The sequence below is a fragment of the Astatotilapia calliptera genome, chromosome 15 (genome assembly GCF_964374335.1).
Source record: "Astatotilapia calliptera chromosome 15, fAstCal68.1, whole genome shotgun sequence".
In the NCBI taxonomy this organism is placed as follows: domain Eukaryota; kingdom Metazoa; phylum Chordata; class Actinopteri; order Cichliformes; family Cichlidae; genus Astatotilapia; species Astatotilapia calliptera.
The window spans coordinates 23,305,076-23,318,987 of record NC_137436.1 but is presented as its reverse complement, the minus strand read 5'-3'; the positions used below and the strand labels follow the sequence as shown (position 1 = coordinate 23,318,987).

Here is a 13,912-nt window from a genome sequence, read left to right as displayed (position 1 = left end):
AGAGATGTGCGGTACATCACACCGTAAACAAGCGTGTTCAAACACGAGCCAATATGTGGAATGTGCAAAATCAAATCCATTTGTTTCCCGTCTTTTTTTCAATACATAGTTATGCCAAAGTTGCAACATAGAATGATGTGAATGATGTGATAGGGAATTAATCCGATGAAACCATTCAAATGAGCTTTCTGATGAAACGTGACATATGTGTTCTAAACAATCCCGGCAAACTGAAAGTGTATAAACAGATAATTATGTGATTACACAAGAAGCTTCATGCCCTCAAGCATCAAATCTCACCCACCTGCACCAGGACGTTAAAACTCACACAGAAAATAACTTGTTCCAGGTCTGCCAGCCCGAGATCTGCTATGGTTTGACCCCACCTAGCTGTCACTGAAAGTGGATGAAAGCAAACATCCAGGTATACAATCACTGTAATCAATACTTTGCACCTGTCCTAGTGAGTTTCAGGGTACCAATAGTTAGTATTCCGGTAAGCTGCCCAGAACCTAGAGAACACATGACGTTCCGCCTCTTTCCTATCACAAGTATTCTGATTTCCTGTTAAACTCCTTAAAGAGCAAGTCATCTCATTTCAGGAAACCATGCATGGAATAAAAGAGTGAAAACAATCAATAAAGAAAGAGTTCAGTTCACAATTGTGCTGATATTTTCAGAAGAATCCTTGTGAGTAAGATTCTCATAAACCAAGCAGCGTGAGAAAAAGTGGGTGGGGCAGCATTTTACCGAAGGTGATGTCTAAACCTGCCCATCAGTTTAATTTACACAACTGGTATGTTAATTACAACTCATCACAAACCAAAAATAACATTCCAGTTACTCTCAAGTTTCTTCCCGCTCTGTTTCCATATTGACATTTTAATAATTTCCCCAAATACTTCTCCTAATAGGGAGAAGCAAACCTTTTTGATGTTGAGCTCGGTGGCATTTTTTGTGTTCACATGTCAATTATTCAAGGCCTTTCACAACGGCTCTTATCATTTATCGATCTAGTTGTTGAAGTGATGAAATAACGACACTCTTTGAGTCTATTGTACACTGCAGCCCTACAGGTGGTGTCCCAGCCTCCAGATATATGTGGACATCAGTAGTATCAGTCTTGGGTTACCTAAGATTTCAGTGGATATTAAGGTCAGGTTCAGGATCTTTGCGCTCATATATAAATCTCTAACCTTGTGCTGTGTGTGTGCTCATCTCAGGCATTTCTTGGCTGGCGTTTAGTCCATTTTTGATGTTTTTATGCTCTCAAATGATGTTTGAACATGAGAGACTTTCAACTTGTTGACATTTTAGAGAAATGTATCCTTCTACAATTTCCTGTAAAAAAAATAGCTCACAGATCATATCTGCCGGCTAGTCCAGGTTCACTGACACTCACTTCTGTTGATACCTGTCTCTGCTGACATTCAGAGTTGTTCATGAGACCGCTGGGATCTGCTTGGCTCTGAGTCATCAGACATTGAGACCAAGGGTCCATGTGGATGTCTGCATGCTTGCCAATTTTCGTGACTGCACAGACTTGTCGACAGATCATTTACATCACGTTACAATGTACCGACCATACGATATGACAACTTTTTTGACTTCAAAGGAACTACTTCTCCAGCTCCGGCAGCAGAGTACAATTGAGGCCTGGATTTTGGATGTAGTTTTTTATTTTTTACAGATGGAGCTCCCAGACAGAAGGAGGAAAAGAGGAAGACCACGGAGGATTTGTGGATGCAGTGAAGGAGGACGTGCAAAGACTTGGTTTGACAAAGGAGGATGATAGGGACAGAGTTAGATGGAGGCAGATGATCTGTTGGGAAGACCCCTAAAGGGAGCGACTGGAAGAAGAAGAATTTATCTTAAGTCCAGAATTGAATCCACACCCTAAACACTCCTGTCTATAAATGCCTCTGTGCCCACATACGTTTCTCATTGTTTCTATGCCCTACCCTCTCTCACGCGCACTTTGTCAAAGGTATCAGTCAGGGAGCTGCTGCCAATACTTCATAAGGCTCCAAGCTTTGTTGCTTCATTATTATAAAACATTCACATGTGGGGTTTTGGTACTTGCTAGTGAATGATGAGTGCAACAAATAGAATAAAAGAGGACTCCACTCCTCATTATTCAGTTTATTAGAACGCTGGGATGAACAACAACGGGGCTGTGACCAATTTATCACATCTGTATAAACACCTTAGTTTCATTATTATCATCTTGTAAAGAGATGACTTCAGATTGGCTTAAGGTATACTCCTGTGTCATAAAAAACTACAATAAAAAGTTCAAAACTGTGTATGGGATCTTTTCAGAGGTGAGCCAAGGTTCAGCGTTCTTCAGCTGCAGGCTGTAATTAACAGGTTCAGTGGGAATGTCAGGAGGAGATACATCAGCAGAACAGCATCTCACATGAAGGCGTTTGTAATGCAAATGGGATTTCTCCTTTGCTTTTGAGAAAAAAAACAGTTCCAACTATTTGGTCAATCTTTTTGTGCGCTCGTTAAAAAGGAACTAAGATTGCACTACTTCACAGTATGCAGGCATGGGGAGTGTCGTTATGCACTGATATGACAATAGTTTTCAAACTCATTAAAGTGTTAGTAATGGTAACTAAGGTGAACTCCCAACTCTTGAGCCACGATCGCCCCGCAATCTCATTGCACACAATCACAAAATTAACAAACATTGCTAAACTGTTATAGTGTAAGGGCATAATATGTGGCAGATAACATTATTTCTGGCCCATAACTTTTAAGTTGAGTTTTTATGTTGCTTGTTGCCATGCAGGAATGTTTACTTTTGGCAGGTCAACAAAGTTGTTGGGACAAGTTTAATGGCAACACCATTAAGGGCAGGGTGGCTTACATAAGTGTTATGGTTTTATAAGCATGCACACATCTGTTTGGGTCCGAGTTGTGCTCTGAGACAAGTTACGAAAAAATTGTGCGTCCGTTCTTCAGCCTGATTCTAAACAGACTTTAAAAATAGACAACTACTTGTCCCTGGCTCTGTTTCAATTCATTTGACACTATGTGACATAATAATCAGTTTGTTTGAATTTGTACTTCCCCTCCTCTACCAATCCTAAAGTTCATTGCTCTATAGTGCCTGCGACCTGTTGATTACAGTGATGTTTGGCCATGTTTTAGGAAATGTCAGACACCAATGATGCTGGAGATTTAAGAATATTTTCCTTCTGTAATCATTATAGTTTGTTTGAACATTAGTCTATGAATAAAAGTTTATTTACAAGAAGTGAAAATGGCTGATGTTTTCAACCTGATGAGAACTGTTCTGCTTCATTGCTCAGTTTAATGTCATTTTGAATTCATTAATAATAAATAATTAAGTTAAAAAAAATAAGCTGCTGAAATAAAGTTTTATATTTTCAACAGCAATCAATCTGTAACTTAACTTAACTCAAAAATAACTGAAACACAAATTAACATCCTTTATGGGTTGTTTCCCTTTAAATTCTTTTTTTTTCTTTTTAAAAAGTAACTTTGTTTCTCAAATTTCAAGCGGAAGTAGAAGTGGGAAGTGCATGCTTTGACACACCCTGAGTGCTGCGAAATCAGAGGACAGTTTATCCTTGGGTCTTTTTGGGGTCAAAAGGTGACATCATGTTAAGTCATTCCAGAGGGCGAACTCAGTTTCTACCTCTATGTTTGATCATAGTTGGTTGTTTCACTGCCAAACACGTATTGCTGCCTGTGGTCTCAACTGCTGGTTGTTTGTCTTGAGTGTGTCCCATGAGTTGTTGGCTAATATGGAGCCAAAGTACACACAGGCAGGAAGAAGGGGGGTTGTAATGGAGAGGAAGGATGGTTGGTCACTTGCTTAAATGAGAGGGAAACTGAGGCAATTCAGTGACAAGCAGAGGAAAGACAACTGATGAAACAGCAGTGTCATAATCTCTAACCAATGTCACCCTGTGTGGTCAAAAGGTCCAATGAAGACTAAAAGGTCATTAAGGGAGCAGTTCACGGTTAACGAAACTACATTCAGTGCATTCGCTGTTCTAATCATCACAGCTGCTTACTTAGCTACTGACGCATTAACAGAATACGAGAAAGATGAGTGTGAAATATGAGGAAAATCTGGCATCCAAAGGGCTCCATTTTTCAAAGAATCTGTCTGGGTAAGTATCCGCTAACATCTGGGAAATGATTTGGTAACACTGGAATGTATTGCATTATTAATGTAGGAGTATCCTGTCAAAACATTTGATTTAATTAATATAGTCACCCTGGTGTCAAAACCAGTTTCAACAGCTTTGATTGTGTATTTTGTATTTTGTGGTAAAAACACAGCACATCCTCTTATAAGGTTTGATTTAACAGCACAAAAAATATTGGTCATTATGAGGTTTTAAAAATTACAACCTGTGTCATTATCTCTTTATTTGTCAAAATACAGAAGGAGAGTGTAGATAAACGGTCTGATTTGGCAATGGCCCAGGCAAAGTCCACATCTTGAACTGATTGAAATGCCGCGTGCAAATAAATGCCTGTAGTCCTCAATGAACTGACGCAATATTATCAAGAAGGGAGGGCCAAAATCCCCCCCCCCCCCCCCCCACTGAAATGTAAGAGATAAAGATATGAAATTACACAGATGAAATAATAAGATAAAATTACACAGAAATGTATCACTTACTTACTCAGATTCTTGTTACGAAGGGTGGTTCTACATTCCTGTTCCTAGTAATTCAATTCAATTCAATTTTATTTATATAGCACCAAATCACAACAAAAGTCGCCTCAAGGCGCTTCATAGATACAGAGAAAAGCCCAACAATCATATGACAACCTATGAGCAAGCACTTTGGCGACAGTGGGAAGGAAAAACTCCCTTTTAACAGGAAGAAACCTCCGGCAGAACCAGGCTCAGGGAGGGGCGGCCATCTGCTGCGACTGGTTGGGGTGAGAGAAGGAAGACAGGATAAAAGACATGCTGTGGAAGAGAGACAGAGGTTAATAACAGATATGATTCAATGCAGAGAGGTCTGTTAATACATAGTGAGTGAGAAAGGTGACTGGAAAGGAAAAACTCAATGCATCATGGGAATCCCCCGGCAGCCTAAGTCTATTGCAGCATAACTAAGGGAGGATTCAGGATCACCTGGTCCAGCCCTAACTATATGCTTTAGCAAAAAGGAAAGTTTTAAGCCTAATCTTGAAAGTAGAGATAGTGTCTGTCTCCCGAATCCAAACTGGAAGCTGGTTCCACAGAAGAGGGGCCTGAAAACTGAAGGCTCTCCCTCCCATTCTACTTTTAAATACTCTAGGAACAACAAGTAGGCCTGCAGAGCGAGAGCGAAGTGCTCTAATAGGGTGATATGGTACTACAAGGTCATTAAGATAAGATGGGGCCTGATTATTTAAGACCTTGTATGTGAGGAGCAGGATTTTGAATTCAATTCTGGATTTAACAGGAAGCCAATGAAGGGAAGCCAAAACAGGAGAAATATGCTCTCTCTTTCTAGTCCCTGTCAGGACTCTTGCTGCAGCATTTTGGATTAGTTGAAGGCTTTTCAGCGAGTTTTTTGGACATCCTGATAATAATGAATTACAGTAGTCCAGCCTGGAAGTAATAAATGCATGAACTAGTTTTTCAGCGTCACTCTGAGACAGGATATTTCTAATTTTAGAGATGTTGCGCAAATGGAAGAAAGCAGTCTTACATATTTGTTTAATATGTGCGTTGAAGGACATGTCCTGGTCAAAAATGACTCCAAGGTTCCTCACAGTGTTACTGGAGGCCAAGGTAATGCCATCCAGAGTAAGAATCTGGTTAGATACCATATTTCTAAGATTTTCAGGGCCGAGTACAATAACCTCAGTTTTATCTGAATTAAGAAGCAGAAAGTTAGCGGCCATCCAGGTCTTTATGTCTTTAAGACATTCCTGCAGTCTAACTAATTGGTGTGTGCTATCTGGCTTCATGGACAGATAGAGCTGGGTGTCATCTGCATAGCAGTGAAAATGTATGCTATGTCTTCTAATGATGCTGCCTAAGGGAAGCATGTATAATGTAAACAGAATTGGTCCTAGCACTGAACCCTGTGGAACTCCATAATTAACCTCAGTGTGTGAAGAGGACTCTCCATTTACATACACAAATTGGAGTCTATTAGATAGATATGATACAAACCACTGCAGTGCAGTACCTGTAATACCTACAGCATGTTCTAATCGCTCTAATAGGATATTATGGTCAACAGTATCGAATGCTGCACTAAGGTCTAGCAGGACAAGCACAGAGATGAGTCCACTGTCAGAGGCCATAAGAAGATCATTTGTAACCTTCACTAAAGCTGTTTCTGTGCTGTGATGAGCTCTGAAACCTGACTTAAACTCTTTAAATAAGCCATTCCTCTGCAGATGATCTGTTAGCTGTTTGACAACTACTCTTTCAAGGATTTTTGATATGAAAGGAAGGTTGGAGATTGGCCTATAATTAGCTAAGACTGCTGGGTCTAGAGATGGCTTTTTGAGTAAAGGTTTAACTACAGCCAGCTTGAAGGCCTGTGGTACATAGCCGATTATTAGAGATAGGTTGATCATATTTAAGATCGAAGAATTAATTAATGGCAGGACTTCTTTGAGCAGTTTTGTAGGAATGGGGTCTAAAAGACACGTTGAAGGTTTGGAGGAAGTAATTATTGAAGTTAACTCAGAAAGATCAATTAGAGAAAAAGAGTCTAACTTAATATCAATGGTACTAAGAGTAGCTGTAGATAATATTACATCTGTGGGATGATTACTGGTAATTTTTTCTCTAATGATAAAAATTTTATTTGTGAAGAAGTTCATGAAGTCATTACTAGTTAACGTTAAAGGGATGGTTGGCTCAAAAGAGCTCTGACTTTTTGTCAGCCTGGCTACAGTGCTGAAGAGAAACCTGGGGTTGTTCTTATTTTCTTCAATCAGTGATGAATAGTAAGATGTTCTGGCTTTGCGGAGGGCTTTCTTATAAAGCAGCAAACTATTTCTCCAGGCTAAATGATGATCCTCTAAATTTGTGACACGCCATTTCCTCTCCAGCTTACGAGTCATCTGCTTTAGGGTACGTGTTTGAGAATTATACCACGGAGTCAAATACTTCTGATTAGAGACCTTAGTTTTCACAGGAGCTACAGTATCCAGAGTCGTACGTAGTGAGGAGGTGAAATTATTAACAAGATAATCGACCTCTGTTGGGGTAGCGTTCAGATAGCTGCTCTGCTCTGTGTTGGTACAGGGCATTGAAGATGATAACAGTGGGTGGATTATATTCTTAAACTTAGTTACAGCGCTTTCAGAAAGACATCTACTTTGATAAAGTCTACTCTCCACCGCTGTGTAATCAATTATTGTAAATGTAAATGTTATCAGGAAATGATCAGACAGGAGAGGGTTTTCAGGAAACACTGTTAAATGTTCAGTTTCTATGCCATATGTTAAAACAAGATCTAGAGTGTGATTAAAGTGGTGGGTGGGTTCTAAACAAACAGTAAACAAACAGCTACAGGGTGGATTGTTCACATGTTTGTTTCAGTCTTCACCCCAAGGCTAATTTAACATTGCAGGCATGTAGCTTTAATTTCCGAGATGTGTCAAATCAACTCGACCTGACCTTATTTATTTGTGAGGGGACCAAGTCAAGTTGTGGGCGAATGCGCTGGGAACAGTTTAAAAACCAAAAAACTACTGAAATCCAATAAAGTTTACCTCTAAAAGCAGTAGTATTACAATATACAGTTTGACTGTGGTGTTCAAAAAGATGATGCCTGAAGGGACATGTGGCTATTACATTACATGAGTGGTTGTAGGATGTATTGTTTTTAATTTGCTATCTCTCTAAATAACATTGGAACGAATGGTATAACCTTCCTGGAAAAAATTGGGAAAGACTCTTTTGTGCTCAACGGCACATGAATCCACTGTAGTTGCTCAGGTAGTTACAGGAAGCATGGTTTCTCATGGTGTCAATGACGTCCAGCATCAGACCTGTAAAAAAAAAAAAAAAAAATGGAAATACCGCATATAAAAAATGAGGGCACCTGTCTGTGATGGCCTTTACGTGGAAGGTTAACATTGCATTAAAGTGCAAGAGGTTCCAGTGCAAAGACAGAGACACCATTTTGCTTTGGCTTTGTAAACACGTTGCTAGAAGCAGCAAAACAAGCCCTCACTTATAATTCCAGAGTTAAAAGAGGATTTGAGTGAACTGTGTGATGAAAAAGGCATTCAAAAAGCTTTCAAAGTGTTTATAATTATTTAGTGCTGCTTGCACTAAATTAAATCTATTTGTGAGTTGCAGACCAAAACCTTAGACACTTAAACTACTGCAGAAACAGATGATCTGTCAATTGGCACAACCACTACTCTTCTAGGGAACTTACTGAGAATGCAGTTCATATTTCAGCAGAAGTGTGTGTGTGTGTGTGTCTGTGTAGATGCGTTGGAGGTGAATGGAATTTTTATGTCAGTATGTGGGTGCATTGTGTCTGTGTGTGAGATAACATTTTTTATTTTTTTTATTTTATATTTCTATTTTCCCTCAGCTTTCCATCAGTTTTTGAGAAGTTTCTAAAGGAAACTGGAATTACTCCAATGCTATTTCATGCACCCCACCACTCAGCAAGTTAGCACTTTATTTTAATGTCTCATAATAAATCTAGTGAAAGCTTTATTAAATAGATGGTCACCAATAAACTGATAAAATAAATCATTTTAAATTTATAATATGTTCATGATCTCCCTTTCTATCCCTGAATTATGCAACTGAGTAATTGCTAGAAACGTTATGGTGTAAGTCGACTTTAAAAAAGACAGAGAAGTTGTAATTTGATTTAATTTGATCTCATTAACATTTATGAATACATTTTATAATTCGCCTAGGAACTTTTGAGCTATGGTCACTGAGGTCACCCATTAGCTTACTGAATTTTTCGGACCATGAGGCGCACAAGATTTTAAGGCGCACTATTGATGAACACGTCTGTTTTCATGCATAAGACACACCGGATTATAAGGCGCATTAAATGAAAGAAAACAGATAAGTCAAACTTTACTCAACTCTTGCTTCCTCTACATCCGTACCATTGATTCATTAATGGCCAGAGGGGCCGATGGCGCGATATGGCAGCCTCGCTTCTGTCAGTCTGCCCCAGGGCAGCTGTGGCTACAACCGTAGCTTGCCTCCACCAGTGTGTGAATGCGAGAGTGAATGAATAGTGGTATTGTAAAGCGCTTTGGGTGCCTTGAAAAGCGCTATATAAATCCAATCCATTATTATTATTATTAATGTTGAATTCTTTCGCAGCTGCTCTGTTCCCGTGTTGTTGCAGTATATGAATGACTAACCTCGTATTGTGGATACATTACCTCAGTTGTTCTCCTGACTGAAGTTTGGTCCGTTTATAGCATCCTGCCATGCGATTGCATTTGTCCCTAACCATCGGGAACCCTTGGGTTTCCACCCTAGTGGAAAAAACGTTAGCATTCATCTTCCAGCTTCACTGTGTTTATGTTGTGCTAACATAGCTGTGCCGCTAGCGATCACATGGCACATCATTATATACCAGCTAGTCCAACTTCAGCAGCCCTACAAAAGTAACTGCTGTTTAGTTATCTGTCTTCATTTATGTTGAAAGTGATAGCAGAGCTGTAAGTTTTAATTATTTCAGAAATCTCTCAGTCAGAACATGGTATATCATGTTTACGTGGAAACTAGCGAGCTAACTTCCTGCTAACTGTGAACTCCGTTAAATGTAATAAATTCTGTTTTCGTGGTTGCCTGGATGTGAAACTTAATTGTTACACCTGGTAAAGCAGCAACGCTGATCATTTTATTAAAGAAAGAATTTAGAAACAATTTAGACAGTTTTTAACTCTCAGTGATGCCGCAGTGTTCTTTTGAATTTGGGACCTGAAACAGACGGAGTTTTGGACCCAGATTACTCTGCGAGGCTCCTGACTACTCTGACAATCCATCAAGCAGTGCAGCTTTGTAGCTTACCAAAGTCGTACTAAAACATTTTTTTGAATGCCGCGTACCACATAAAATTGGTTTGAGGACAGTAAGTATAACCAGAATTCATACATTAGGTGCACCGGATTATAAGGTGCACTGTGCCTTATGGTACGGAAAATACGGTAGTGCTGTAATTTAGTATCATAATCATCTATTTTATGAGTGCAGCTCACAGAGACACATAATAAAGAACTTTCATTTCACCCACAAAACTGAAGTGCAAGCTTTCCAAATAGACTTTCATTCACAAAGAGCCAAATTATATGTCAGATAATTAAAAATCAGTCAATTCATATAATTCAAAGACTTGTGTTGTCAAAAGTAAAGCTTAGTAGTCAGTAATCAGCAACAATGCTTTTTTCTGGCAAGCCCGAACATCCTAGTGTATTGCATATAGTTATAGAAACACTGTAGATATGTTTGTTTCACAGCTGAAGATGGACATTTTAACATGAGAGACTATGGTGACTGACTCACTTTTGGAGACAGCCTCATGTGACCATTGGAACTGCAGTTTTGGCATTTCTGCACTGGCTTCACCTTTTAACCATGAAGGTTTCCTGTTTTTTTTATCATGTCGTTCTTTGTGAAGCCACTTCGATCTTTTAAAATCAGTTAATCAGGTCACGGCTGTCCCAAGAATAACCAATCACAGTTTGTAGCAGGATACCAACACAAAGGGAAATAAACTGTAGTCTGTGAGAGACTTGGTTTAAAATATAACAACGCCTAGGCTAAAAAACATGGACTTTAACAAATACAAACAAACAGCTATAAATTTGGTAGAATTTGAAAAGTTTAGTGTGGGGATACTGTACAACATCATACTGTCTAAACATTGTCAAGCTAAAAGGCAACAATGGGACTCAAACTGTACTCTCCTGAGTAAATGTCCTCCTTTAAAACAAACACTTGATCCCATTCCCATGCAGAGTTTGTTTGCAATTTAATATCGGTCACCTCTGTCACTGGATAAACTTTTCCATTACAGTATACGTTTCCTGAAAAACGGAAATTTTACTATGGAATTTCATCTGATTTATGATCTCAGCATTTCTAAAACATTTCCTACAGCCCTGTTCTCATCATTCTTTATCTGTACACAGAATGAAAGATTGTATCAGAATTTCAGCAGAACTCTGTGGATATTTGTGTGTGTGGTGTTACTTCACAGCTGTGTAGGTGCCTGAATGCCTTTATCTTTGTTCTGTGTGATTGAACATATATTTGTAGCTTAATTATCTGTCTCAGCAGGCTGCCTACTGGATTCCTCTGAATAAGTCAGTGACATATTCGTTTCCGCCTGGGCAGCGTTTCCTTACTTATTGTGCAAGGTGAGTTGTTTTAGAGAATGGTTCACTTATACGTTGGTCTTGGCTCAGTTTCATAGAGTCTGTGCTGCCAGTTTCCTGAGGATGTCTGAGGAACTGGAGAAGCCAGGCCAAATATGGTTTAATTTGTGTAACTTGGAGACCTTGATGGGTGGAGTTCAGCACAGTAAGGCAACTGGGAGTTGTCCAAGTTTTTTTTTTCCCTGAAACTGTTGATCTGTGTTTCATTAGAAAACATTTTGTACTGTTTTTTGGCCAGTGGTGTTTACATTGCAGCAGATTAATGAGTGGATGTACGGTAGGTCAGCTTTTTCTGGGTCCTAAGAATTTTTTTTTCCAATATCCTTGCAAAATATTTTCTCTTAAATTCAACAGCTTAACATGATTCGTTTCTTCAGGCTGTAAAAGGTAAAACTTCCTCATTTTCCAAAGTATTCAGACACATGGACAATGAAATGAACATTAGAAATAATTTAAAACCACTTGTGGAATATTTTAACCTTCACGCTGGGGGAAGCAATTATTTGATCCCAACTGAATTTGGCAGAAATGACCAGTCTCTCATTTTTACGGTAGTTTTATTTTAATGAAAAGAGAAAATATCAACCAAAACTCCAGGAAAAAACACATTACATCGAAGTTATAAATTGATTTCTGTGTCATTTAGTGAAATAAGTGTGTGATCCCCTACGACACAGCTAGAATTCTGGTTCACACAGGTGCAGTGTGCCCATGTGACACACAGATTCCAATCAGTCAATCAACCAGTAAATCAGATACTCATGAGCTAAACTTGTTATGTGTACAAAGCACACCTGTCCACAGAGTAAGTTTCTTCCATTCCAACCTGTCTATCACCATGGGCAAGACCAGAGGAGGCGTCAAAGGACATCAGGGACGATCCGCACATGGCTCGATTTGACAATATGACCATCAGCAAGAAGGCAAGTGAGAAGGTGCTAGCTGTTGGTGTGATATAAAATAACCCTCGGTCTGGAGCTCCACGCATGCAGAAATGGGGGGGATCAGCCCAAAATTACATGGAGTTTTTTAATGATCTGATAGATTGAAGTCTTGCAGTGCCCCGCAAGGTGAGAATGACCCAAAGAGCACCATCCCCGCAGCCAAGCACGAAGGTGAAAACATTATGCTTTGGGGCTGTTTATCTTTTAGAGGTACAGAACTTCACCGGGATCAATGGACAGGGGCGTGTATCGTAAATTCTTGGACCACAACCTCCTTCCCTCAGCAAGAACACTGAAGATGGGTCATGGACATGTTTTCCAGCATGACAGTGACCCAAAACATATCACCAAGGCAACAAAGGAGTGGTTAAAGAAGAAGCACATTAGGGTCCTGAAGGCATACCTCAGTGCCAACTACTGGAAACATCTTATCGCTGGCTTTGCCAACAAGGTTTTCTCCACTAAGTACTATAACATGTTTTACGTGGGATCAAATAATTATTTCTGCCACTATACATAGAGTATGGGTTAAATTTGACCTGCTGCAGCCTATCCCCACTACCATAAATTCTTTTAACCTGAAAATTAATGACTTCTCTTAAAGTGTGCAAAGAGGCTTTTCCCAGTCAAATTTGACCTGTATGTGGTTAGATGGATTTTAGAGGGAAAGTTTCAGGGAATCCTGAAACTGTGAAAGCATACTATGGGAGGAAGTGGGAGTACTTGGAAAGAACTTCCTCAGAAAGAGGGAGAACATGCAAATTTCACATAGAAAGGCCCAAATGTGAATTTGACCAGGACCTTTTTGCTGTGAAGTGACATATCTCTTTAAGTGTTTATTTAAAAAATTCCACCAATGTTAAAAAATATCCAGAATCTAAGTAGATTTAAAGTTTTAAAGAAGTTTAAAACCTACTATTCATCACACCTCTTTAATAATACATATTATTATAATTTATTCATTATGTAGACATCATTAATGTTGTTTTGACTGATTTTCCATGGAGCCGCCTACTGCCAGCTGTAATTCTAACACGCTGAAAACAGCTCACCTTCCCACTTTGTTTCTTTTTGTCTTCAAAGAATTCATCAGCAGGTTTGTGGAAGAAAAGCATCCGTTTGGCTTCCCTGAAATCTTTTGCTACGAAATGGTTGGTCTCTGGTGGTTTGCTTCATCATATTCTGTGTCGAAATGATCCACTCACCTCTTCATATGAAGGGGGAAGGAAGGAAGGAGGAAGGAAAACTGAAGTGGGCTCTGTACTGTGCTGTCTTAAACTCTGATGCAGTTGCGGTCAAAATGGAGAACTGGTAGCATTTACCAACTTATAGATTTCTATTCATATGCTCAAAATGACCTCAGGACTTCAAGTAAAAGGATGTGATGTCCTCAAAGACGTTTCTGTTACTTAAACTGATGATGGTGAGCATTAGCTTCGCAATTAGCCCGTGACACAATTGAGAGATTTTGCAGTTTTCATACATCATGCAGGTCTGGTGAGCTTGACCTTTTGTGATTTTGACCCACACAAACACACACAATTCACGGTGAGCAGTTTTAACGTTCTCGTTGTTTGGTGTGG

At 39.3% G+C, this 13,912-nt stretch overlaps 1 long non-coding RNA gene across 1 annotated transcript; it reads left to right on the top strand.

The window, feature by feature from the left end:
• Positions 1-4,016: 4,016 nt before the first annotated feature.
• Positions 4,017-13,528, top strand: LOC145420432 (uncharacterized). Its single transcript, XR_013901740.1, has 3 exons — positions 4,017-4,151; positions 11,288-11,367; positions 13,413-13,528. It is a non-coding gene; the product is annotated as an uncharacterized LOC145420432 (long non-coding RNA).
• The last annotated feature ends 384 nt before the right edge of the window (positions 13,529-13,912 follow it).